We start from the raw sequence: 26,405 nt of genomic DNA, 5'->3' as shown, positions 1-26,405 counted from the left end.
AAGCTTCTACCCAGAACATGGAGATAGAAGGGGGAAGGAAGGAAGAGAAAGGAGAGAAAGAGATTCCATCTTCAAGAATTCTTTTGATCCTTCTGATGCTGGAGGGGAAGAGACTCCTCTGAAGATGGTACTGGGGGTAGGGGACCTCCTAAGCCACAGTATTATTCTGGAGGGGAGGAAGGAGACACATCTAGAATCAATTGCCAAACTCAGAGCATGATTCTGAATATACAGCAGAGGAGGAGAGGACTGAGCTGCAGCAAAGAGTGGTAAGGAGGGAGGGATAGAAGAGAGAGACACAGGGAAGCAAGGAAAAGAAAAAGCCACAGAAAAACAATAAGACAGGAAGATAGAGAGAGGCACAAAAAGATAGAGGGGTAAGGGCAAATGGGGAAGCAATAGAGAGGAGGAAAAGACAGAAAAGGAAATGAAAAAAAATGAAGGAATATGGAGAAAAGAGAGAGAGAGACATGCCAAGAAAGAGAGATAAGGAGAAAGACAAATTAACACCACAGAACAAATAGGAAAGCGGCTGAGATGGAAGATATCCAGACCCAGGTAAAGATATTAAGCTCGTTTCCAGAATTTAACTCTATGAAGAAAGAAGAGAAAGAAGTCTGATATACAATAGTGATAATTAGTTCTCCACCAAGCAGAAGAGGGAACCTGGACAAATCTTGGAGTCCATACAGGAGAGAGGAGGGGCCAAGTGGGAGATGTGGGGCAGGAGGGGATAGGAACTGGATGACTAAGCATGACCCAAGTTGGCAACTTCAGAAAGACAGGAAGAAGAAAACTGAATCAGAGGAAGAAAAGAACCTCACTTATGGACTGAAGCTGATCTTGTAGCTCTAAGAGAAGACTGTGGGAGGTTTTTCCCCCCCTTGATATCAGAGGCTAGCCCAGTAGCTCTGAACACATGATTTCAAGGTGATTGGGGGTGGGGGTAGGTCATCAGTTTTGTGTTTTCCATTCTGGTATTAACATAATTCTAATTGGATTCCTTTGGACCAATTATTCAACTTTTCTTTTTTCTTTTTCTGAGAAAGAATGGTCAAATTCCTTGGAATATATGTGAAATGCAAATCTCCCTCTCATAAAATTGCAAGACCAGAGTTTAAGAGCTGCCAGAGGCTTTTGAGAATATTGAAACCAATATTCTCATTTTATTGATGATGAGCTAAAGAAATTAAGTGATTGGTCAAGGTCATTCTCAGATATTCAGTTGGGAATCATAGGTCTCAGTCCTGGTGGACACCTTCTCAAAACAACCTGATCCCCACCCTCTTATAGGAAGATAACTCTTGAAAATTTTGCGCAAGTCTTTGATAGATAATTATCCATTCATTTTTAGTTGAAGAAACCAAGGTCTGAGAGGTTAGGCAATGCAGATATTGTCTCCATTTTATAGGAGGGACTAAGGTTCAATGAGGCTAAATAATTTGTCCAAGGTCACAGAGCTGGTGAGCATCAGATCCTAGGTTTTCTATTGCTCTCTTGCTTGGGTGACCATTTTCTCTTTTGTCTTTACCAAGTTGGTGCCCTGCCCCATTTGGGAGTAATGGCCAAATTTTACATAAGAGTTCCTGCCCTTTTTCTAGTAATTAAGGCACAATGAGACTTGGAGTCAAGACACTTGGCTTCAGATCTGGCTTCTTCCTCATATTTGCCATCACGTCAGGGCTGCTAATATGGGCATGACCCTGGGAAGAGCACTAGACAGGGATCAAAAGACTCAGTTTTGTAGCATCTTAGAATTAGAGCTGGAAAGGGCCTTAGAGGCTATCTAGGCCTGTTGTTTTGTACATGAAGAACCAGAAAAATAAGTGATTGGTCTAAGATTGCACAGGCAGTAAGTGGCAAAGGAGGAAGAATGTAAACCTGGGTCTTTTGATGACAGATTCCAGGCTCCTCCCATAGTACCACACTTCTGTCTTAGTTGTGTGATCTTGGAAAGTCCTCAATCTATTTGAGATTCAGTTTCTTCCCTCATAAAATGGGGATAATATCACCTAGACTTCCAATTTCACAGGGGTATGGTAAGGAAAGTGCTCTGTAAACCTTATAAAATATGAGCTGTTAGTAACAGTAACTTATAGTCTGACCATCTCTTCATTTTAAGCTCATTTTCCCCTCATCCTTAGTCCTCTCCAATTTTCTCTCTCTCTCTCTCTCTCTCTCTCTCTCTCTCTCTCTGTCTCTTTCTCTTTTTCTTAATCCCCAGAAAAACCTTCAGGTTCTCTGGAGTAAGATACCCTCCACTGACAATTCACTAAAGCAGGGACCCCCTCCCCCAATTTTGACCGTTTTCTGGTCCCCAAAGAAATCTGTCCAATCCTTAAGCAAGAGAAGAACATAAAACAAGTGTGTGGCAGAGAGGGGGAGGGAAGGGAGTGTCGCAGGATGGTACTGAAGCAGAGCGATACCTCTGCAAAATCGCAGAGGAGGGAGGGGAGCTTGCCGACCCTTTGGGGTCCCAAAGTAGACTAGAGGCTTAGGGATCCCCCTCAGCAGTTCAGCCTAAATTGTCTGGTTTAACCCGTTCTGCCCCAGAAAATTCCCCTCTCGCCTCTCTTCTCACACTTCCCCTCTCAGCCCCTCTGGTCCCCCGCGGGCTCTTTATCAGGGCTGTCAGGGGGAAAAGGAGGAGGGGCAGGGAGCTGGTTGGCCCAGCCCAGGGGATAGCCGGGAAGCGGGGCGTCGCATCTCGGTTTCCAGGGATTACCCTCGGAGGGGTAGGCACGCGCTGTGTGCAGGATGATGTGAGGAGCATCTCAATTGTCAAGCTGGGGAAGCGGGATTGTTAGTACTGCAGAGAGAGAGAGAGAGAGAGAGAGAGAGAGAGAGAGAGAGAGAGAGAGAGAGAGAGAGAGAGAGAGAGAGAGAGAGAGAGAGAGAGAGAGAGAGAGAGAGAGAGAGAGAGGAGCATACAAGAGAAAGGAAAAAACAGGGACATCGAAGAGAGCAGCTCGGGACCTGCGGGGACCAGGGTAAAGGGAGCAGTGCCTCCGGAACCTCGGACAGCAGCCATATCCTCCGCCTTCATCCGGCTCCGTGCTGCTCGGGTAAGAGAGAGGGATCCCGGGGCAGAAAACTGAGGAGAAGTCGGGGCGGGAACAAATAAGGGGACTCCCAGCTCAGAGCTAAATCTTGCCGCCTCCCCCGCCCCCATCTTCTCTTTGACACGCGGTGGGTAGTAGATGAGCCTCGGGAGCGGGGTAGAGAGGGTTAACTAAACTCTATCCATATTCAGGGCATTTCCAGTCAGAAACAAAGTACGGATGGAGCCAGTTTTACAGCAATCCATGCCCTTCCCCCACCCCACCCCCAATCTCAGAAACAAAAATCTACTTACCTGGGAATTGCCCAGACAATCCCAATGAAAGTAGCATGAATTAGTCCGGACTATTCCCTTCTCTTGGGCTCACCCGGGAAACTCTCCTGAATGTGTGTAAGTGATGTGAGTGTGTGTGTGTGTGTGTGTGTGTTTGGGGATGGGGTGGGGATTTGAGGAAGAGTGGGAAAGAAAGGTGTATTGGGACTCTGCGCCAGGCACCCCCCCCCCAACACACACACCTGAGAAGCTGAAGACGGACGGATAGCAAAGTAAGGGGGTGGGAGGGTGCATTAAGGAGCCAACAGCCCTGGCTCTCCCCCAACTGAGGGCTCGGGCAACGCCTATTCTGAGCCAACCAGAAGCCTGGCTGAACACCTGGGGGAGAAGAACCAGGTGCCAGGAGGAAGACAGCCGCGGCTCACACTGCTTGTCTAGCGTGTGGTCCCCCGTACACTCACAAGTCTTTTCGGGGCTGCCCCCCCCTCCATTCCCCCCCCCCCCCTTCCCTTTGCTCGGCCACTGCAGCTCCTGTTCCGGCTGAAGCGGGCCGGCAGCTCCCCTCCTGCACAGGCACGGAACTTTCCCAGACTAGGGCGAGCGCCGCTGGGAGAATAAAGGCAGTTTGGATCGTAGATACCAGTGCCCACCCTGCAAAAAGAGCGTATGGGAGTTTGGCTGAATACTTAGAGCCCGGGTCGTGGGCGGGAGCGGGAGGTGGACTTGGCTCCTCCCCCATTATGCTGTGTGACCTTGGGCAAGACTAGGTATCACCTCTCCGAGCCTCTAACCACCTCTCTGGGATGGGAAGCTCATTCCCACCTAACCTGGATCGGGGCGGGGGTGGGGGGAGAGGGGAGGGACTGGGAATGAAGATGGGCTGGAAAGCGCTTTAAGTTCTGAACCCGTGAATAGCCTATCCTTTGACTGTGGACCATTTCAAACTCAGCTAAAAAGGACCCTTGTCTGCCCCATCTCGTTTTCCTTCTCACTTTCTCAGGACTGGGATTTAGGAAACCTGCTTTCTGATCTTAGCTCTAGCTTGCTGTTTGACCTTGGCAAGTCACTTTCTCAGTTTCCTTCCTTTTAACTCAACAACGAGAATTTATGAGCTGCCTGCTATATGCAAGCTATGATAAAATGAGAGGTTTGTGTTGGGTGATCTCTGACACAAGTGCTCTGGCCCCAGTCGAACACAGGTACTTTCTGGGCACTCCCACTCCCTTCTGAATGAAAGCAGATGAAGTTTTGGTGGGGCAGAGACTAGAGAACAGAAGTAGGTTTGCAGGATCCCACAGGATGGTAAGAGGTCTTAGAATCCCATGCTCCCATGGTTTTGGCATGAAAGTGACAGTGACTCACAACCCCTAAGGAAAATTAGGATGGGGGATCCTATGGGGAAGCCAACTCTTTGGGTTGTCCCTTTGGTTCCTTGATCCTGATTCAGCTTCTTTTCATTTCTCTTCTCTGCCTCTCATTTTTTTCCTTCTATACTATAGAGAGTAAGATTTAATTCTTTAGTTTATTTTACAACCTGGGTCTTTGAAGGGCAAAAGTTTTCCCCAATAGAATCCCAGACGGCTCTTTGTACACTGAAGATGCTCAGCTTGAATCCTACTGTGAACTTCGGTTCTTTATCTCTGTTATTCTTATAACCTAGGGCTAGTGAGTATGGACTTTCAAGGTCCAAATATCCAGGAAAAGTGGTTTCAAATGAATATTCACCAATGGCCTTCACAGAAGCCCAATTTTTCTGAGAGTTAGGGCAAAAGAAGAGGGAAAATCAGATATATTCTTGTTCTGCCTATAAGTTCCCTCTCCTCCCTCATTTCATATATGTATAGAAATCCCATTCCCCTGGAAACTCTGACCAATGATTAGACATCAAAGAACTGTTCCTTTCTAATGCACTTACAATACAAAGGGCATTAAACTTATCTGTATTTATTTATAATCTCATGAAAGAGAGAAAGGAAATTTAGAAAATTTAGACAGCCCTATTATGGACCAGGCACTTTTTTTTTTTTTTTTACACAAATAGTATCTCATTTGATTTTCACAAGAAGCCTTGGAAGGAGGAACTAGCAATATGTTTATTTTACAGTTAAGGAAACTGAGGCAGACTTAGATTAACTTGCTTAGGATTGCTCAGCTAATAAATGTCTGGGTTCAGGTCTTCCTGACATCAGGTTCAGTGCTTTCTATCCACTGGGCCACCCGGCTGTCTCTAGAGTAGAGATATGTCTTTTCTAAATTTTTTATTAACACTCTTCTCAGTGCTCTTTTCGAAGTTGACATTTAGGAAATAGTAAATGAATAAATGGATAAATCTATTGCAACCTTGATGTTGGGTCAACAAGGGAATTGGGTTTTGCTCTAATAGTCAAGGATGTAGTATCTTTATTTCTCTTCCCATAAAAATGATTGAACAAAGGACTTTTTCTGAAATGTTTAGTGGGGATTCTTTCACAGGTATAGGTTGGACTAGATGGCTACTGCTGACTCCGACATACTGTGTCAACTCACATAACAGAAATAGCACTAGATTTAATGTAAAAAGACCTGTATTTAGATCCAGCTTCTACTTATTACCAACAATGTGACCTTGGACAAAGCACTCAGTTTCCTTATATGAAAAATGAAAGGGTTGAAATGGATGATAAAGCTCTATTCTGATGTCTAATCCTATGATCTTATGAGTTGGAATTTAGAAAGCTAAAAGGATCCCTAATAATAAGAGAAATAGGAAAGAGGAAAGAAAGATGCTAAAATAATAAGATCATTGCCTTGGAATTTGAGAGAGTTGGGTCCCAGTTTATCTAATACTTTGGGAGATTTTTGACAAAATCCTTCACTTCCTTGGGTCTCAGTTTTCTTGCCCACAAAATGAAGAGATTAGACTATATAGTTTCCAAAGTCCATTCCATTTTTGACATTGTACAATTTTAAGGAGTAGGGAAAATAGAGAAATAATAGAGTTTGACACTCAAGTTTGAGGCTAAACTATCTTTACTTTCCCATCTACCATTGGGATAAGGGCCTCACAGAAGAGCTGCTGCCCTGTGACTAAATATGAGGCTTCAGAATTCCAGAGAGTTATGATCCAAGGTCACATATCAAGGTGCAGGTTAGAACTGGAAATAAAATCCAGTTTGGTAGCCCATCCTGGCAGGCAAATCTCCCCACTCTCCCTAGCACCATTGCTTGGCTGTCAAGGTTTAGAGGAAGCCTGATGGAGTGGAAAGTGTCCTGGGAGTAAGAAGACCTGGCTTCCACCAGCCAGCTGTGACTTACATCTTTAAAAAGAGAGAGTTAGATGAGATGATTTTTTTTTTAGGTCCCGATGATTCTTAACCATTATGGTGGTGGTAGTGGAACTCACACTGATATTTCAGCAGAGTTTGAGAATTCAAACTGGGAAGCCTCTTCGGGGCACTACTACCTAATGCCAGAGAGCCTAGGAACCACCATCCTTGACTGGCACAAAGTGGGCAATGACAGGTCTTTGGCAAGCAAGTATCCTTGAGTGGCCAGATCCTAACTTGGTACAGTCTTAGTTATATAGAGCAAGAAAACTTCATTCCACTTGACATCATTAAAACTCAATGGAGGCTTGACAATTCATATAAGGTCATAGGATTTGGAAAAAGAAGGAACTTTAAAGATCAATGTAATCCAACTCCCTCTCTCTATAGAAGAAAAAACTATTCAATCTCTTGATTTTATAGATGAAAAATTTGAGTCTGGAAGAAGTGACAGTACTTTGCCTGGGTTACATAGCTTATTCCAAATGGTCAGTCAGTGAGTCAATAAGCATTTATTAAGCACCCACACTAAGTTAAGCTCTGGCAAAAGAAAGTCTTTGCCTCTAGGGAGTTCATAATTTAATGATAGACACAATATGCAAGCAAATATGTACAAATAAGCTATGTGCTGGATAAATAGGAAATAATTAACAGAAGGAAGACACTGGAATTAAGGATTGGCAAAGATTCCCTGTAAAAGGTGGGATTTTAGTTGGGACTTGGGAGGAAGCCAATAAAACCAGTAGGTGGAGAAAAGGAGGAGGGAGAGCATTCTAGACTTGGGTATAGCCAGGGAAAATGCCAGATACAAAGATGGAGTGTCTTGGTTGAGTCGTCTGACGAGACTAGCCAGGAGGGGGCAGGGTGTGGGCTGGGGGGGGGTGGGGTAGGTGTTGAAGGACTTTGAATGTAAACAAAAGCCTCTAGAACTAGTCTTCTGACACCTCCTTCAATGCTCTTTGTGAAGCCACAGTGTCTTTCTTGGATCACACAACCACATGAGACTTCACGAGATTTAATGAAAAAAGTCTGTGTGTATTTGAGGAATGGTCTTCAAAGCAAAACAAAACTGAACAACCCCTAATCCAGAGACTTCACAGAATTCAGGCTCTCCATGCATGTTCTTTTATTCTCTCATCTTAACCAGGAGCCTTCCTGGGCTGTTGGCTTGACAGCTTGGATGGTCCCCTTGAGAGGAAGTAGACAATAGACAGGCACATTGGTTTCTGTTCCATTGGCATCAGGGAGTGAAGGAAAATCAATATTTGCCTAGTGTGAAAGGATGGGAAATAAATTTGAGTTTGGGGCTCAGGGAAAGAACTAAGAGTGAAAAGGACGCAGGATGGCAGCGTGTGCCTTGTTTGACTTCTAAAGGAGAACTACACACTGCTGCATTAAGTAACCCTTTGTATGTCAGGGAGCACTGCAACCGATTTTGCCTGCTATTCTCCCTAGGGCCTCAAATCCCCAATAAATTTCCATGTATTTGTTCGAGGCTGACGGCTCTCTGGCTTCCAGTTCCCTGGGAGAGATGGGACTTTTGAGGCATTTACAAAATCCTGGGAGCAGATGGCCCATTGAGAGAGGCAGCATGGGACAGAGGGTATGAGCTCTAAGAAAAGGCTGCTTCCTTATCTGGGCCCCAGAGCGGAATGAGAGTTGTAGAAAAAGGCCTTAGAGGGTCAGGAGCATTCGTGAATAATTCTCACTGCCTTTGTTTACTTATCGGTCCATTTTCCTTCTGTGTCTCTTGCCTCCTCTGTTGTTCCCTGAATCTCATAGAGTGTGGGAGGAGGGAATCCTTCATCTTTGGATGAATTAAAATCTTGAACCCATGACTGCAATCCGGATTTGGCAGCTGCTGCGTTGGCAGGTTTTATGTTCACCATATTTGCTTATAGAATGGAGCTTTATCAGGTTAGGGAGGGGTGATTAGAAAGCTTTAAACTGGGGGGAGGGGAGAGGATCTTCACTTTGTGTTCTAGAGCTCTGGTAAAACCCTTATTGGAATTGCATTTTTCACTGCATAAAATAACACACATGGATTACTAATGAAAATAATGACATGGAAATACAGTGATCAAAATATTTTTTAAAAAGCAAGTTCACAGACCTCAGGTTAAGAAGCCCTGATTTAAACAAAGACAGATGCAGTGTTAGAAGAGGATATAAAATTTGTTGCAGCAGGAAGGGCTTAGGATATGTAGAAAGAAAGGAAAGACAAATGCCTTGACTTTCAGAATCAGTATTGTTAAGCAGCTAGAGTGGTCATCCTTTTAGATGAGAACATATGGAGTCCATTAGTGCACTTGATTCATTCCTATCCTCTCAAGAAGCCAGGTTGGTAGCCTATCCCAGAAGAACAAACAGAGACAATCTCTCAAAGGGCACCCCTGCAACAACAGGATTCCACTTTGACCCTGAACTTCCCAAGGTCAATAGTACAGGCCATCTCTCTCCTGCTGACTCAAAGGCCAATGAGAATGACCAGTCCAGACCCTCTCTTTGGCAGGCTGATGAAGACTCAGTCAAGTGGGGCTCATCTGAGAGGAGCAGGAGAGAGGGACAGGTCCTTCCAGCTGGCTTCTGACCAACCAACCCTCCCGGCCAGAGAGAGAGACTGCCACTACCGGCCCAAATGACTCTGGCAGGAAAGTCTCTCTCCAAAGCTGTAGGTCACAGCAGGGCCAGGCTGATCTCCGCTGGCTGGTAGCTCAGTCCATCTTTCTCTCTTGGCACATGATTTCTACTTAAGGGCAGCAAGCTGGTCCAAGACAGATTGCAAACTGTCCACCTCTTCTCTCTAACCTCCCAACCACACTGCTGCAGGCCTTGGGTTATGTTCCTATTCCCAAACTTGATATTAGACAAAACCCATAAGCTCTTTAGGCTTCCAAAGAACATGGAGCATGGAAGTAAATAGATTCCTAACATGTTAGCTTTAGAAGGGTTGGGCTCTTGGTGATCATTTTGTCCAGTGAACTCGTAATCTTTTCTTTATGTTATCGACATCTATGGGCCCTATTCTTCCATTCTGATCCTTTTCTTTTTCCTTTTCTCTCTTCTACATTTTTATTCATTTTATTCCTCTTTTCTCTTTCTCATCTTCTGCTTCATGTCTCATCTACCTCAGTTAGAGTTTATTAAAAAATTGCTGGGTGGTTGATATATTTTAAAAAACAAACAAACAGCTGAAGTCAGAGCATGTGGGATAGCCAGGGGCTGTAATCACCTTCCTTGCTATTTTATCATTAGAGCCTACTCTGCCAATTGACTGGGTCTATTCCAACTCCTTTACAAAAGCCAATGGTGGTGATTGCAAAGCTGTAAATGCACAACCCTCAAAGCCAACAATTCATAGGATGCTGGAGACAGCAAGATCACCTAGGGAAAGTGGAGGAAGGGAAAGAAGAGTAGGATCATGGTTGAAGTTCTAGGGACTATTCTGAAAGTTTGTCTTTGGCTTCTTGACCCATAAATATTTCTTTTATCTAGAGGTCTCAAAAACATCCTAAGAATTAATTTTGGCAAAAGTCTTAGAGATATAAGTTCACTTGGTGAAGAGCATCCTATTTTTGTATATCCACAAGTGTCCTTCACATTTCCTTTCCCTAATCAAGTTTCTCAAAGAAAGTGTTGATCATTGAGCAGAACACGAGACTGGGATTTTGGAGACCAGAGTTCTAGTTGATTTTATGATGTTGACCCTTGGGTCTTGTTCTCTAGTCTGTATCTCCATTGAGAGAATAGAATTTTCCCTTGCCCATTCTGGGTTGAGTGAAACCATTTATTAAAGGCTGGCGATGTTCTAGGAACTTTAATAAGTACCAAGAGTACCAGTATAAGTAAAAATACTATCCCTGCCTTCAAGGGGCTTATATTCTAATGGTGAAAGATAGCACATAAAAAGAAGCTGAAAAGGAGTGGGAAGAAGAGACAAGAAACACTGGTTTTATCACTAATTTATTGTGTGATCTCAAGCAAGTCATTCAAATTTTATGGAAGTCAGTTTCCTCATCTGTAAAAGGGAGATAATTACACCTGTATTATCTATTAGGTAAAATAATATTTGAAGCTTTCCAAAAGTAGAGTGAGCTACCTGGGGAAGTAGTGGATTCCTCCTTATATGAGGCTGAATGACCATTTATGAATAGCATAGAGGGGACTCTTGTTCAGGTACAAATAGCCATTGAATCTCTTCTAATTCTGAGATTCTATGATTCTGTGATGTTTCATGAAATTGTTGTGAAGATCCAAGAAGATGATGTATAAAGCCCTATGATGTGATATGACCCACAGAAATTACTTAACCTTAGTTAAGGCCTTAGTTTGTTCATCTGTAAAAGGAGAAGGTTGGACTAGATCATCTCTAAGATCCCTTTTATCTCTTTGATTCTATGAAGAGCTAGGTTCAAATACCACCCCTTACATTTTCTAGTCCATGACTATGGGCACAACGTATGAACCTCAGACAACCCTCTGAGACTATGTTACAGATGATTGCAGTCTGCATTAATAGAGAGTTCTAATAACATGATAATAGGTACCTGTCATGCTGATGTAATGTAATTTAACCCATAAAGAACTATAGAAACATGAGTTGCTATTTGTTTTAGTTCTAGACCTATGATTTAATTTAGGTTGACAATTCAGTCAGGAAACTACTTCCATTAATGCAGATGAGCAATTGTTCTGCTGACAATCTTAGGAAGTTGTCTGGAACACTGACTTCACCAGAGCCACAAATGCAAAGTGTCAGAAGCAGGACTTGAACTCATTCCTTCCTGGCTCCAAGACTGGCTCCCCATCCCCCATGTTTCACTGGTTTTCTAATTTTGCTGTCATTATGAAAGTTTCCTTCTACACTTGATGCTTTGTGATTCTCGAAGAAGTGAAATGAAGAGTAAACAGTCTACTCAAATTAAAGGACTTTTCTAAGGCTTTGAAATGCTCTATTCATCCTTAGCAAGAGTTTTAGTTTTAGTCCAAATTGAGAAGCACTTTGAAAAGTCCAAACAGTCATTGCTTTAGAGTGGGCTATTCCAACCTAATGGACTAGTTAGTTTGAAGGATATTCCAGTGGGCTTTTTTTTCAAACCACTGGAGTATGAGTGATGATGGTTATATTGAAGAACATGATAATGATGGTCATGATGATGATGACTGTGATAATGAGGACTATAGTATTGATAATGGAATTGATGGTATTGGTGATCATCAGAGTGATGATGACCATAGTGATGAAGACAATGGCAACTTTTATTTGCCTAGTCCTTTGAAGCTCCCAAAATAATTTCATATCTATTATCTTACTAGATACTCATCACAATGTCTTGAGGTCTAAGTGTTTTTAATGCCAATTGAGTGTATTGAACATGTGACCATAGCTAATTGTCCCTTTTGAAAATGGGCAGCTAAGTCACAGGTAGAGAAAGTGAGGTCACACACACTGGTGGAAAAACCACAATATGAACTCACAGCTACTCATTCTGGGCTCAAGTTTGTGAGTTCCATCTTCATTTTTTATCCATTTCTTTGTGTGGTAAATTCTGGAGGTATAAGATTTTAGAGAAGGAAACACCTTCAAAGATTTTCCAATCCAACTCTATTATCTCAAAGACAAAGAAGCAGCCCTTATGAAGGGAAAAGGAATTGTCTGAAATCACATAGACACAAGGTGGAAGAACCAGAATCCAAATGCAGTTCTATTGGCTTTATACCCAGGGATCTTTCTGCTATCCCATGCTGCCTATGAGCAGGGTGTGATGGAATTGTGTTCTCAATTTTATTATCCTCTACAAAATAAGATAGAGAATAGGAAGGTTAAGATATTACTCGAGAGAGATATCTTCTCCTGTTCTTTCTCTTTTTAACTGATCTAATTCTATAGGAATTGTGGTAGATGGGGGCAGAAGAGCAAATTATAAGGCAGTCCTGGGACAAACATACTTAATCAGAACTTCTGGCCAATAAACGTCAGGCACCAAGAAGCTCTGTGATTAGAAGGAATCTCAAAAAATCATGTGGTCTAGTCTCTTCTTTCATAAAAGGAGTTGTCTTTGATAAAATTTGGTAAGAATTATTATTGCATATGGAGGATAAGGATTTTTTTTGGTGGAATGTGATTATTCTTTTTATTTATTCTACCTTTGAAAGAAGACTCAGAAGGAACATGATAGCCATCGTCAAGTGTTTGAAGCGTTGCAACCTGAAAGAGGAATTAGGCATGTTCTGTTAGGCCCCTGGCACATAGTTGGTACTTAATAAATACTTGCTTGATGATGCCCAAGAAGGCAACTGCAGACTTCATGAAAGGAAAAACTTTCTAACCTTTAGAGCAACCTCAAATCCACCTCAGAAGGTCCTGGAGCCTGTACCACTTGTGATCTTCAAGTAAAAACTACTTGTCAATGTAGAAGGAGTTCCTGTTTGGTGTTGAATACATAAAATGGTGTCTGATTTTCTTCCAACTTCCAACTTTTCAATTCAACAATTCCAGAACTCAATGTTGTAGTTAGATAAGAGATCAGGAGGAATGTGGGTAGAATATTCACAGATCACTAGCAATCAAAAAATTCTGATTGGCTGACAGAGAACTTGAAATTGTAAACTAACAAATGAGCTCAGTTTAGAATATCCATATAGATGAATCCCATATCAGTGGGTGCAATTGTGACCCATCTACTGCTTTCTATTTTTCAGAGTTAGGCAAGAAAGTATAGACACCCAGCCTATAGAGTATCTTGGAGGTCAAAGAAGGCCTGGGAAATAAAAAAAGATTAGATTATCTAGAAAGTGGAGTCCCTCTGGGACTGGGTAATTTTCTTTCATAGCCACTTCTAATAGCCTTATCTTGGTGTGTTTCCCCCCTTAAATTGACAATCTCTAGTAAAATAAACATCCTTGCTATCCGAGATAGCTTGGATGTGGTCAGGAAAGGAGGGAGTGATTGTCAGATTTAAGTGCCAGGATACATCAGCAAAGAGAAAGAAAGAGGAAAAAGAAAAGGAATTAAGGATTCAGGGTGGAAGATCTCTGGATCCAAGGGGGCACATAGTCTCAGGGATCAAGATGGTCCTGGGGGCTAAATCAAGAGTTAGAGATCAGTGCAGATTTAAAAAGTAGTAAAGAAGGAAGTCCCTGGGCTAAGGGCAAGATCTCTAAGATTACTTCCAAGGAAGGATTAGAATCTTTAGGGAAATGGAGAAAATCATCAAGACTTAAGATACAGAGCTAGATCTCCCTAGCCACTTCCCACGGTGGTCCGCACCTAAAACACTCATTACATTTTCTAATGGCTCCAAGGATGGCACACTTCCCAGCATCCCCTGAACAAATCTCCCCACCTAGCAGGGCCTTCCATTCTAAGGAAGATTTAAGAAGCCCATCCTTCCATCTAACTTATTTTCCTCTTGGTGTAGTTAGAACTTCCCAGAATAGAAAAGTTCTCGCTTTGTTCACTGACAGAGAATTCAGACTTAGGTAGGGCTTGATACTTCTTAGTGGAAAGAAAGGAAGGAAGAAACCTCTGTAGAGAAATAAGATTCATACCTAGAAGTCAGTTCTGTGAGCAGAGATGAGATCTTCATTCTAATAGCTGGATGGCAAGGAGTTGGACAAGATGACTTTTATAGATCCATCCCAGCTTTGGGTTCCTGCTGGACTCAGAAGGACCCTTCACCCTGCTGGAAACCAACAACAAGAAGAGGATGAAAGGAGAGTCTGAGCTACTGAGAAGTCAAATGATCCAAGATGCGGCTGCAGCTTGTTTTCCATGACCTTGGCCTCCTTTAAGCAAACTGCCTGTTAGTGATTAATTCAGGCCTTTTGTTCTTTCCCAGGAAGGTACCCACTGAGGAGATACTGAGCAGCAGACATCAAAGGACTGAGAATTTATCAGCCTTGCTTTGCAGCTCTTTGGAGCTGTTTGGGCAGGGAGAAGGAGAACAGAGCCTGCTCCTTCCTACCTGAGGCACCTTTTTCTGTCACATCCAGAGCTGTTGAAGGGAGAGAATGGTGTGATTTCACCAGTGTCAACTGAGAGCCCTGGAGAGACTCCTCCTAACTGCCCACCTGTTGCCTAATGTGTGAAATTCTTATCAACAGTGGATAAATTCTACTGTCAGAGATAACTGGCACTTCACTTTCCTTTACTGTCACTAGTGAGTGACTGAGTTTTATTTTCCTCATCTGAAAAATGGGAATAATATTTGTACTACCAGGTTGGTGTGTGAAAAGAACTTTATAAGCCTTAAAGAATTATATACATATGAATTATTACTATCATCATTATTCCCTATGTGAAAGCTGCTGTTTCTTCATCTAAAAGAAGAGATCGCCTGGGGTTTTTAGCCTTTTTATGTGTGTGATATAGATCCCTTTGGCAGTATAATAATGCCTATGGACCCTTTCCTAGAATAATGTTTTTAAGTGCATAAAATAAAATACATAGGATTACAAAGGAAGCCAACTATATTGAAATGAAGATGTAATTTTTTTCTCCACCATACAATTTCTTAAGTATCCTAACACATTGAGGGCATGTGGATTCCAGGTTAAGGGTCTCTAAACTAGATGATCTCTATGGATCCCTCTTATTTAATATTCTTTAATGCTATAACTCTGTGATAAGGTCCAAGCTTCAACGTGCACCTGGGAGGAATATCAGAGTGACTAAGAGCCAAACCAAAAAAAGAGATTTAAATGAAAGAATTCTTTTCTCAAGAGCAGGGTTGGAGGGAGTAAGAGAGAGAGCAGAGAGAGATAATACTTAGAGGGAAAAGGGAAAGAGAAGGAGGGAGAAAAAAGAAGGAAAGAAAGAAAGAAAGAAAGAAAGAAAGAAAGAAAGAAAGAAAGAAAGAAAGAAAGAAAGAAAGAAAGAAAGAAAGAAAGAGAGTGAGGGAGGGAGAGGGAGGGAGGGAGGGAAGGAAGGAAGGAAGGAAGGAAGGAAGGAAGGAAGGAAGGAAGGAGAGAAGAAGAAAGGGAGGAAGAAGGGAATAACAAGGGAGTGAGAGAGGAAGAAAGCAGAAGAGAGGGAAAGAAGGAAGGAAGGAATGAGAAGGGAGGAAGGAAGAAGAGAGAGAAAAGAGAGGGAGGAGGGAGGGGAGAGAGAGGAGGGAAGGAAGAAAGAAAAGAAAGAAGAAAGGAAGAAGGGAATAAGAGAGAAAAGAGGGAGGAGGGAAGGAAGAAGGGAGAGAAGAAGGGAGGGAGGAAAGAAAGAAAGAAAGAGAAGGAGAAGGTAGGGGGAGAGGGATGGTAAGAAAGAAGGAGGAAGGCAGGAAGAAAGGAAGGGAAGGAAGAAAGAAGAAAAAGGAGAGATAACATGTACATATATAAATATTTACAAAATATATATGAAATGATTATAAGATCATTCTCTGTGGCTCAGCCACTGAAGAACAACTTTAGTGATTTCCCAATTTTGTACCCAGAGAAGTGAAGCAGAATTGAATGGGGAAAAAGACTGGAATCAGACGGAGAAATGAGGTAGACTTGGGGGACTTCGATGATCTTGCAAGTATTTTAGTCCCCAGCTCCCCCTGACGCCTGAGTATCTCTCTATTTTTAAGCTCTGTGGGCTGCTTGAGCTGCCTATCATGACACACATCTAGCATTCACCTTTTCCTTTATGTCCTCAGGCTTCTCTGCCTGCTGCATTTTTCAGCTGCCTCCCTCCCAAAGGAACCAGAGAAAATCCATCCCATCAGGACCCTTACTTAGTTTAGCCCTGAACTTTTCCCACAGAATAGAGTGGGAACCATACAAGAAAAACAAGGGACACAGCTCACAATAATAACCCAGTGGTAACATCACTGTGATTTATAGTCCTAAATCCTAAATCATCCTCCTATCCATGCCCAAGTTTCAGGTATTTAGCAATAATCCCACAGTGGAGGAGGGAGGAAATCCTAGTCTAGGACCTTGGAGACCTGGCTTTGCCACTAGAGTGGTAGACAATATAATCAAAACAGATACTGATTCTCACAATGATCTTAGACCTTAGACCAAGCTCAAACCCTCTTCAATTTACTCCTTTGTAAAATTAAGGAGTTGGATTAAATCCAACTGGTTACAGAATACTTTTATAATTGAAATAGTGATAAAATCCTCAAAATGCTTCTTCTGGGGATAGAATCCCCTTGGTGAGAAAAGAGAGAATCAAAAGAAATTTAGAGCAAAATAAAATATTAAATCTATTTTCTATCTAAAAACTGCTCCATACAAAATAAATTGTTGCTACATAAATAATTCCATATAGGCTCTTTTTAAAGGTAGAAATATTTCAGTATTGACATTTTCTCAGAGAATTTGGGGTTGTAGAGAGAATGGAGAACTAGGAATTCTAGGACTTGAATTTGAATCCTACTCATTTTATCTCTTTAAGCTCATTTGTAAAATGAGGGAGTTGGGAGTGGGGAAGTAAGGGAGCAGCTAGGTAACCTAGTAGACAGTGTACTGGCCCTGGGATCAGGAGGACTTGAATTCAAATCTAGCCTTAGACACTTACCAGCTGTATCATTCTCAGCAAGTCACTTAACTCCATTGCAAAAAAAAGAAAAAGAGTTGGATCCCTTCCAGACCTAAGATCTGTAATTCACTGAAGCCCTATCAAATGAACCAGTTGAGAAATTAAAGTCTAGATGAACTCAAAGGTCCCTTTCATTGTTAACATACATGAAATCTGGGTACAAATACAGTTCTGATGCTTATTAGCTTGGTCAAGTCACCTCCTTATCTCTAGACCTCAGTTTCCCTATTTGTAAAATGAGGTAGGGCAGACCTAAGTGATCCCTTCTTGCTCTAACATTCTATACATTTATTCTGATGATTAAAAGGAGACCAAATCTATGACTTCCAATGGTCATCTTGAAGTGATGTCTAGGACCCAGAGCTTGGCTAACTTTCTTTTGATGTCACTGGGGAATGAGAAATGAAATAGCACACCTGCTCTCTTCTAGGGTTACTGAAGTTGGAGGAGCTAGAAGTGCTTATTGAGTCACAGAGCCCAAGAAAGCAGAATTAAGCACTTAAGTAAGAATCTGGAGAAGAAAGAAAACCCTTAAGAAGTAATTTAGTTTATTGGTCAAAAAAGCCTTTGTCTCTGAAGTGGAACAAGTAACTTAAGAAATGCCAGACTGAAGCCTCTGGCTTAGGCAGGCACAAGTGTCATATTAAAGAAAATACAGGATTGGAGACAAGAGGACTTGCGGTTTGAGTCCAAGTTCAATTGGATCCTATTTGTGTGATCTTGGGAAAAATTTTCTCTTTCTGGCTCTCAGTTTCATCATATATAAAATGGGGATTTGGACTAAATCAGAGATTCTTGGTCTATGGACATTCAAGGAAGATGGTCTCTAGATAAGAAGGGGGAAAACCAATATCTTTAATTGTATTAATTTCAAGGTTTTTTTCCTTCCTTGTTTCCTCTCTTCCATTATTCTTTTTTCCTTTTTCTCTTATTTCTCTTCCTTCTTCCCTCTCTTCTTTTTCTTTCTTTCTTCCCTTCCTTCTTCCATTCTTTCTTCTTTCCTTCTCTAGCTCCTTCCTTTCCTTTTTTCTTTTTCTCCTTTCTTTTTCCTTCCTTCCTTCCTTCATTCATGCCTTCCTTCCTTCTTTCTTCCTTTCCTTTTTTCCTCACACTCACATATTTATTGTGTCCAGAATTTATGGATCTCAGCAACATTTACTGCGCATCTCATATATATAATCCAGTCTTTTGTCTTTTTCCAGGTTTCTTTCCTGCCTGGGATTAACCCCACTTTTCAGCTTATTTTTATTGAAAACTGACATATCCTTAGCCCAGTGACTATAATGGGACAAGACACTGGGGGTTATTAAGAAAATCTGAGTTCAAGTCTCATATCTGTCACTTACTGGCATGTGATTTCAAACAAGACATTTAACTTGACTGGACTCTAGTCTAGCAAAAAAGAACTGGATGGGCTGGATGGTGTCTGAGGTCCCTTCAGTCTCTGCTATATTCTGATCATTTTAACCTCCTGCCCAAGACAGGAATCCCTTTTATGAGACACTTTTCTGACACCCCGCAAAATGGCTACATAGTCTCTTTATGAAATCTTTCAATGATTGGGAGCTCCATCCACTATTGGACTGCTGATGATGATTAGAAAGCATTTTATTAAAGCCACTTGAAATTCCCTTTCCTTTAATTTTTACTGGTCTTTTAAAAGTCTTGCAGAATGAATCTAAAACCCTTTTACACATCGTAATCCTTTAAAAAATTGAAAGGCAGTGTTGCCTGGTAGATAGTGTGCTGGTAGAGCCGAGGAGACCCAGCTCACCCAGTGAGCTCACTGGGTGAGCTGGGTCTCCTCGGCTCTACAAGCTCACTCACTGACAATGCAAGATTCTGAGACTTTAGTAACTAGACTGGTCTCGTCATGCCCATTTCATGCAATGTGGAGGCTCACTTACTAATTGTGGTCAAGGAGGATCTTTTAACTTCTCTGAATCCAAGTTTCCTCATCCATTTTTATTTTGGGCTGAACAGGAAGCTCTCCAAGAAGAAGTCCCTCTGCCAATGTAAATGATTTCCTGCCCTATGACTTTTTGGCCATAGCTTTTGAGAGATAATTAGCTAGGGTATTAGTAACTTGACTTGGATCACTGAGCCAGTGCATGTCCAAGTAGGACTTGAATCCATTCTTCCTGTCCACTACCATATGCTGCCCGTTACTTCCTCATCCATAAAATGGAGATCATAATATTTGTAGATCTATTTCTCATGCTTGTTGTGAGGCTTAAATCAAATAATGGAAGTGTGTGGTCTACAAACTTGTAATTACAATATAAACGCAGTACCTGATATTTGTGATTTCAGGTTTGTAGATCACATTCTTCCATGCATTATGCCACATGAGAACAGCCCTCGTGCCATTCCCCTAAGTCTCTTTTTCAGGTTAGACTGTACCAGGTCCTCCACCTTCTGTCAGATAACATCATTTTCAGATTCCTTCCCAGTCCCACCTCCGTTCTGGCTTGTGGACATGTATTAGTTTGTCAATGCCCTTCAGGTGGGGTCTTGAAGCCTAGAGATCCCCCAAAAGCAAGAAGGACATTCTGAACTTAATCAATGACTTGTCTATTTCATAGGTCTTGGTCTGCAAAGAGTACCCATCCATCCCTGAGAGATCCAGGAAATTCAGTGGGTGGTGGTAAGTTGTTAAAACTTTCCTTCCTTCTCCATCCCTAGAAATAGAATTGTTTTTTTTCCTTAGAATTGCTATTCCTCATTTATAGCCTAATCTTTCCCCATTTATTTAGTTAACTTATGCTTCTCCCACTTTTCCAGTATAACTCAGCCCAAAGCTTCCCTCCTCCAGGAAGCTTTCCTTGATTCATTGTACTTACAAGAAACTGCTCCTTTATTTTGTATCTCCTTTGTGCTTATATTCTCAGATAGTGCTGGATTCCATTTAAATGTTATTAAGCCTTGTGGAAACCGTGGGATGGTGAAAAGAATATTAGTAGATTTCTAATTAAAGGGTCTGGATTCCTGTTTCCTAATCTATAAAATGAAGGGAGTGGACTAAAGGGCCTCTAAGATCCGTGATTCTGTGACTACGTATGTGTCTTATCTCCATTCCTCCATCATCTGGAAATTGTGGAAGTCTCTAACAGAGAAAGCACTGATTTGATATTCCAAGAACCTGGATGCAAATTCCATTTTTGTTACTCTTGTGTGACTCAGTAAGTCCATTAAATTCCCTGGCCTTGTTTTCTCGTCTGTGAAGGAAGAGCAGGTAGCATGGCAGACTGGAAAGGGATTTGGCTTTTGAGTCAGAGGACCTATGTTCTAATTCTGCCTTTGATGCTTACTACCCATGGGAACCTGGGCAAGTATCTTGAACCTCCCTGAGTTGCAGATTCTTCATTTATAAGATGGAAACCTAGGCCTAGATGACTTCTGATGTCTCCCAGGTCTAAATCTATGAACTTATATATGATCCCTTTTCAAGAGCTCTTATGGTCTCCTCTCAGTGTCTTATATAGGCTTTTTAGATCTTCTGTGCTAATTCCATTGCCTAATTCTTTCCCTTTGTTAATCATTGCTCCTTTCCTTTCTTTTACTCTCCCTTAGCCACTATGACTCCCATCCTCTCTCTCCCCTCTTCCCCAAGTGAAGGTATCTTTTTCACCATAAGTTTTGTCTTGAACATCAGTCTGCCTTCTAGGAATATGAGCAAAATATAGTCTTGATGCAACTAATTGTGGGATTGTGGACAAGGTATTTATAGTAACCATAATATCTACACTATGGTAGAGAATCAATCAGGCTTTAAGAACCAACTATGGGGTACAATGTATAGAATACCAGATTTGGAGTCAGGAAGATCTGGGGAAATCTCAGTTTACTCATAATTATTTACAAAATTTTAAAAAACATTTATTTTGTAAATAAAAATATATACATGGGTATTTTTCAACAATGACCTTTGCAGAACCTTCTGTTCCACATTTTTCTCCCCACCCCCTCTCCTAGAGACGGTAGTCCAATACATGTTAAATGTTAAGATATATGTTAAATCTAATATATGTATACATATTTATACAATTATCTTGCTGAACAAGAAAAATTGGATCTGGAAAGGAAAAAAACCTGAGAAGGAAAACAAAATGCAAGCAAACATCAACAAAAAGCATGAAAATGCTATGTTGTGTTCTACATTCTGTTCCCAGGATTCTCTCTTTGGGTGTAGATGGCTTTCTTCATCACTGAACAATTGGAACTGGTTTGAATCATCTCATTTTTGAAGAGAGCCATGTACATCAAAATTAATCATAATATAGTCTTGTTGTTGCTGTGTATAATGATCTCCTGGTTCTTCTCGTTTCACTTAGCCTCAGTTTCTATAAGTCTCTCCAGGCCTCTCTGAAATCATCCTCTGATTGTTTCTTATAGAGCAATAATATTCCATAACATTCATATACCAATGAATGTTATGGAATATTGTTCTGTAAGAAATGACCAACAGGATGAATACAGAGAGTATTGCCAGAGAGGCTTGGAGAGACTTATAGGAACTGATGCTGAGTGAAACGAGAAGAACCAGGAGATCACTATAAACTTCAATACTGTATGAGGATGTATTCTGATGGACTGGATATCTTCCACATAGAGAAGAGCTAATCCAATTCCAATTGATCAATGATGGACAGAATCAGCTACACCCAGAAAAGGAACACTGGGAAATGAGTGTGAACTGTTTTTTGTTTTTCTCCCCAGATTATTTTTACCTTCTGAATCCAATTGTTCCTTTACAACAACAACAACAACAAAATTCAGTTCTGCACATATATATTGTACTTAGGATATACTATAACATATTTAATATGTATGGGAATGCCTGCCATCTAGGGGAGGGGAACAGATAGAGGGATTCGGAACAGAAGGGGGTACAAGGGCTAATGTTGTAAAAAAGTTACCTATGCATATGTACTGTCAAAAAAAGTTATAATTATAAAATTAATTTTAAAAAAAATTAAAATTAAAAAAACATTCATATACCACAATTTATCCAGCCATTCTCCAGTCGATGGGCATCCACTCAGTTTCTAGTTTCTTGCCACTACAAAAAGGACTGCCACAAATTTTCATTATGCAAATTTTAAAATTTCAATATAAGATAGTGTTACTTAAGAACAACTCCCAGATTTGGGTTGGAGCTTGCACCTTTAACTGCATCTATGCTGGTGGGACAACTAGAAGACTAGATCACCTCTGACACTAAGATCTATTTCTGTCAATCAGCATAGTCTCTGTGAGTCTAGAAAAGTGACTTAACCTTTGAGTCTAAGCTTTCCCATGTCTAGAAAGAAAAGAACCAAAACAAATAGTAGAAACAAAAAACACATATAGCTGTCAACCTAAATAAAAACACAATACTTTGTGTATTGTAGATGCTTGATAAATGTTTGTTGAATTGCCAAACTGAGGCACGACAGCTGAACAAAAAGGGGGTACATCTGGAAATTAGGGGAAGTTGAACACAGAGAGAGATTAATGTGGGAGGTTCTCTTAAAATAGGAGAAGGATGTGACTTGTCAGAAAAGAAAAGCGAGAACGGAGGTCAGAGAATAGTGTGCCTGATGGCACAAGAATGAAGCAGGGGCAGTTCGTGACAACTAGGTTTATTTGCTGAGAGCAAAGAGTCTTAACCAGGCTGGAATAAATGAGGACAGTTAAATAAAAGAAGTTGGTTTGTTGGAAGAAAGAAGCAAGTTGCAAATACAAAACCTCTTCAAAATATTTTTTTATAGTAAAATGTATCAGAAACCATTCAGCTCCAGTCCCTTAACTGTGGAAATTATTGCATCTGGCTGGAAATATAGATGGCAGGATGTTAGCTCCATTCCTATAGATTATAGAATGTAAAACCTTGGAGATTATCTTGCCAAACTCATTATTAAAAATAAATTTTATTGATTTTTGTTTGTTTTTACAGTCACTATATTTCTTAGTGCATCTATCCCTTTCCCCTCCCAAAGGGTTATCCTTTGTGAAAGTAATTTTTAAAAGGAGGGGAAAAAATTCAGCAGAACTAAACAATATATCAAGCAAGTCTAATATTCTATTCAGTGTTATTTAACCACAGCCTACCACCTCTACAATGAAATGCTCAAATCCCTTCTTTGAGTCCAATTCTTTTTGTACAGCAAAATAACTGTTTGGACATGTATACATATATTGTATTTAACTTATACTTTAACATATTTAACATGTATTGGTCAACATGCCATCTGGGGGAACGGGTGGGGGGAAAGAGGGGAAAATTGGAACAAAAGGTTTTGCAACTGTCAATGCTGAAAAATTACTCATGCATATATCTTGTAAATAAAAAGCTATAAAAATTAAAAAAAAATACAAATCCCTCCTTTGAGGTCAAACTTGAGAACTATACTTTCTTAGAATTCAATTTGGATTGCTGTATTGTCCTTGTTTTTAAGAGGGATCTTCCATTTACAATGTTGCAGTTATTGTGTAGATTGTTTTTCTAGTTCTGTTTTATTTCACTTTGCATCAATTCATATAACTCTTCTAATGGTTTTCTGATGTTATCACACCAATTGTTTGTTATAGCACAGTAACATTCCCTTACATTCATGTACCACAATTTATTTTTAGCCATTCTTCAGTTAATGGGAATGATAGCCAGAGAAGCCAGTTGTGGTCTAGGAAATCACAAAAACTGGGATGGATTAATGGAGAATTCTATTGACATAGGTAACAGTAGTGTGATTTGGACACAGTTCTCAGAACAAGGGTTGGAGAAGTAGAAGAGGATATATCGAGCAAAGGGAGAAGGCAGGACAGAAAAGGGCTAAGATGAAGATAAGGATGCACAATCCCAGGCAATACAGAGTCCAGTAATTTAGTTCCTCCCAAATATGGTGTCTGGTGATCCAGTTTGGAAGCTGGACCAAAGGAAGTGACAAATTGTCCATGCTCTTAAAGCCAGAGATTCTACTGCTCTGCATAGACCTGAAAAGGTCAAGGACAAAAAGAAAGGTCCCAAATACACAAAACATAAATAATGATATTTTTTGCATTTTCAAATACAAAATAAATACCCATTGACTGAGGAATGGCTAAAAAACATGGTAGACGAATGTAAGGGAATGTTACTGTGCTTTAACAAATAACTGGTATGATAACATCAGAAAACTATGATGTGTCCTGTCTATTAGGATGTAAGGTCCTTAAGGGCAGAGACTGTTTCACCTTTATTGCCAACCTTTGTTGTTCAGTCATTCAGTCGTGTCTGACTCTTTGTGACCCCGTGTACCATAGCATACCAACACAGGCTATGGGGTTTTCTTGGCAAAGATACTGGAGCGGTTTGCCACTTCCTCCTCCAGTGAATTGAGGAGAATTGAGTACTTGTCCAGGGTCATATAGCTAGAAATATTCTGAGGCTGAATTTGAACTCAAGCTTTTCCTGACCCCAGTGCCCTATCCCCTGAGCCATCTAGCTACCTCTGTGTAGTATATAGTTAATATTTAATAAATACTATCCATTCATTCTTAATTTGAAATTGCTTTCCAGAATGAACCAATTCACAGCTCCATCAACAATGTAATAATTTGCTAGTCTGTCCACAGCCTCACATTCTCACCCATCTTGACTATTTCAATCTTATATCATCTTTGCCGTTTTTTGGGTATGAGGTAAAACCTTTTTTTCTTTTTTGACTCATTTTATGCATGAAGAAACTGAAGGTTAGGAAGAAGTACTTGCTCAAGGTCACACGGTTTGTCATCAGCAGAACTGCTTCTCACACTCATTCCTCTTGCTTCCAGAGTGAGTGGTCTTCCTACTCTATTCCCCTGCCCATTTGAATTCTCTAGCTTCAACTCAGGCAGTAGAAAAAGTTACCAGAGAGGCAGGATGGCAAAGTGAAAATGGTATTCAATTTGAAAGTAAAAGACTTAGATTCAAATCCTTGGTAAGTCACCACCTTTATGAACCTCAGTTTCTTCATCTGTAAAATAGAGTAGGATGAAAAAATTTCCAAAGCTCTTTTGAGTTCTAAATCTAGGATCCTCTTAAGATTTCTTATAAATCCTTAAAACAATTCACAAATGTGCATAGTGCTTCTGTGTTTCCCAGTAGTTCCAAACCTTCCTCCATGATCCCCCTCCCCTAGATCCACCCAAGAGAGAGGTGTCTAAGAATGTCTGGCCAATTTGGAATTTTCCAAATTGGAATTTTACCTCTACCCATATGTTTCCTATCCTCCAGCATGTTGGCATTTTGAGGACAGGGTTTTCTGTGCGGTCTCCCTATTACCATCTCTCTCTCACTTCACTCCTCCTACCGGTCCAGAAAAGAGGGAACCACTGCTGTTTGGGGAACATAATTGCACCCCAGGGATCCTCGTGGCCCACTTTAGCTTCCCAGAGACCTAGAGCTGTCAGTAGCAAGATAGGTAATGGCCATCTCCTCACAGAGCAGGAACAGTACTTCCTCACTCAGAGGCATGACTATTATCACTGGGGATTGGAGAGCTGGGCCAATCTAGTCCAGAAGAATTCCTGCATCCTTCCTAGGTTAGAGTACATGACCTCTAAGGCAACATTCCTATACTAAGTTTCCATGGGTCCCTGACTTGAGCAGTAACATTTATCTCCAATATCTTACTGTTTTCCCTTACCATTCTCCTCCCACCCCATAATCCTTTGCCTTTCCCCACCTGATACCAGCATCTTTATTTCTTTCCCTCTCTCATCCCTTCCCTGCTAAAAGCTGTTTTTGGCTTACTATGGAAAAAACCTGGTAAACTTTTTCATGAAAGGTGTTAATAACTGAAGCACTTCAATGTATAATAAATAGTTACATTTAAAAGTATTTATTGGTAATTTTTATTTTTACATTTCTTTCTCATTATATCCTTCTTCTTGCCTCTCCTGGAGAGCTCTCCCTTAGACTAAAGAAAAAAAAAAGAGAAAAACTTGTTCAGCAAAACTAGTGAATGCATCAAAAAAAACCTGATATTCTATATACTTGTATTATTATTATTAATCATATGTAATCACAATTACATATAACATCAGACTTTTTCAATGCATTGGTTAGTCTTTTATCCCAATACCCATAACCCATGCAAAGAAACTAAGGAAGTACCTTCTCAAGAGTTCTTCTTTTGGGGGCTGCTACTTGCATCTTAAGAGGGATTCCTGAAACTCTGGAATTTCAGGCTTCAGTGATAAATTGGCAAAGTAATCCTCAACCCAGTGGAAAATC

At 40.8% G+C, this 26,405-nt stretch overlaps 1 protein-coding gene across 2 annotated transcripts in view; it reads left to right on the top strand.

Annotated features, from left to right (window-relative positions):
- Positions 1-26,405, top strand: part of SYT2 (synaptotagmin 2) — a 167,450-nt gene that overhangs the window by 93,073 nt on the left and 47,972 nt on the right. For both annotated transcript variants that reach the window (XM_074308826.1, XM_074308824.1), the window contains exon 2: positions 19,753-19,814. The gene's annotated coding sequence lies outside the window, so the exon portion shown is untranslated. The remainder of the gene's footprint in view (positions 1-19,752; positions 19,815-26,405) is intronic.

The sequence above is a fragment of the Sminthopsis crassicaudata genome, chromosome 4 (assembly GCF_048593235.1).
Source record: "Sminthopsis crassicaudata isolate SCR6 chromosome 4, ASM4859323v1, whole genome shotgun sequence".
Taxonomy (NCBI): Eukaryota; Metazoa; Chordata; class Mammalia; order Dasyuromorphia; family Dasyuridae; genus Sminthopsis; species Sminthopsis crassicaudata.
This window is presented reverse-complemented; position numbering and strand designations above follow the sequence as displayed.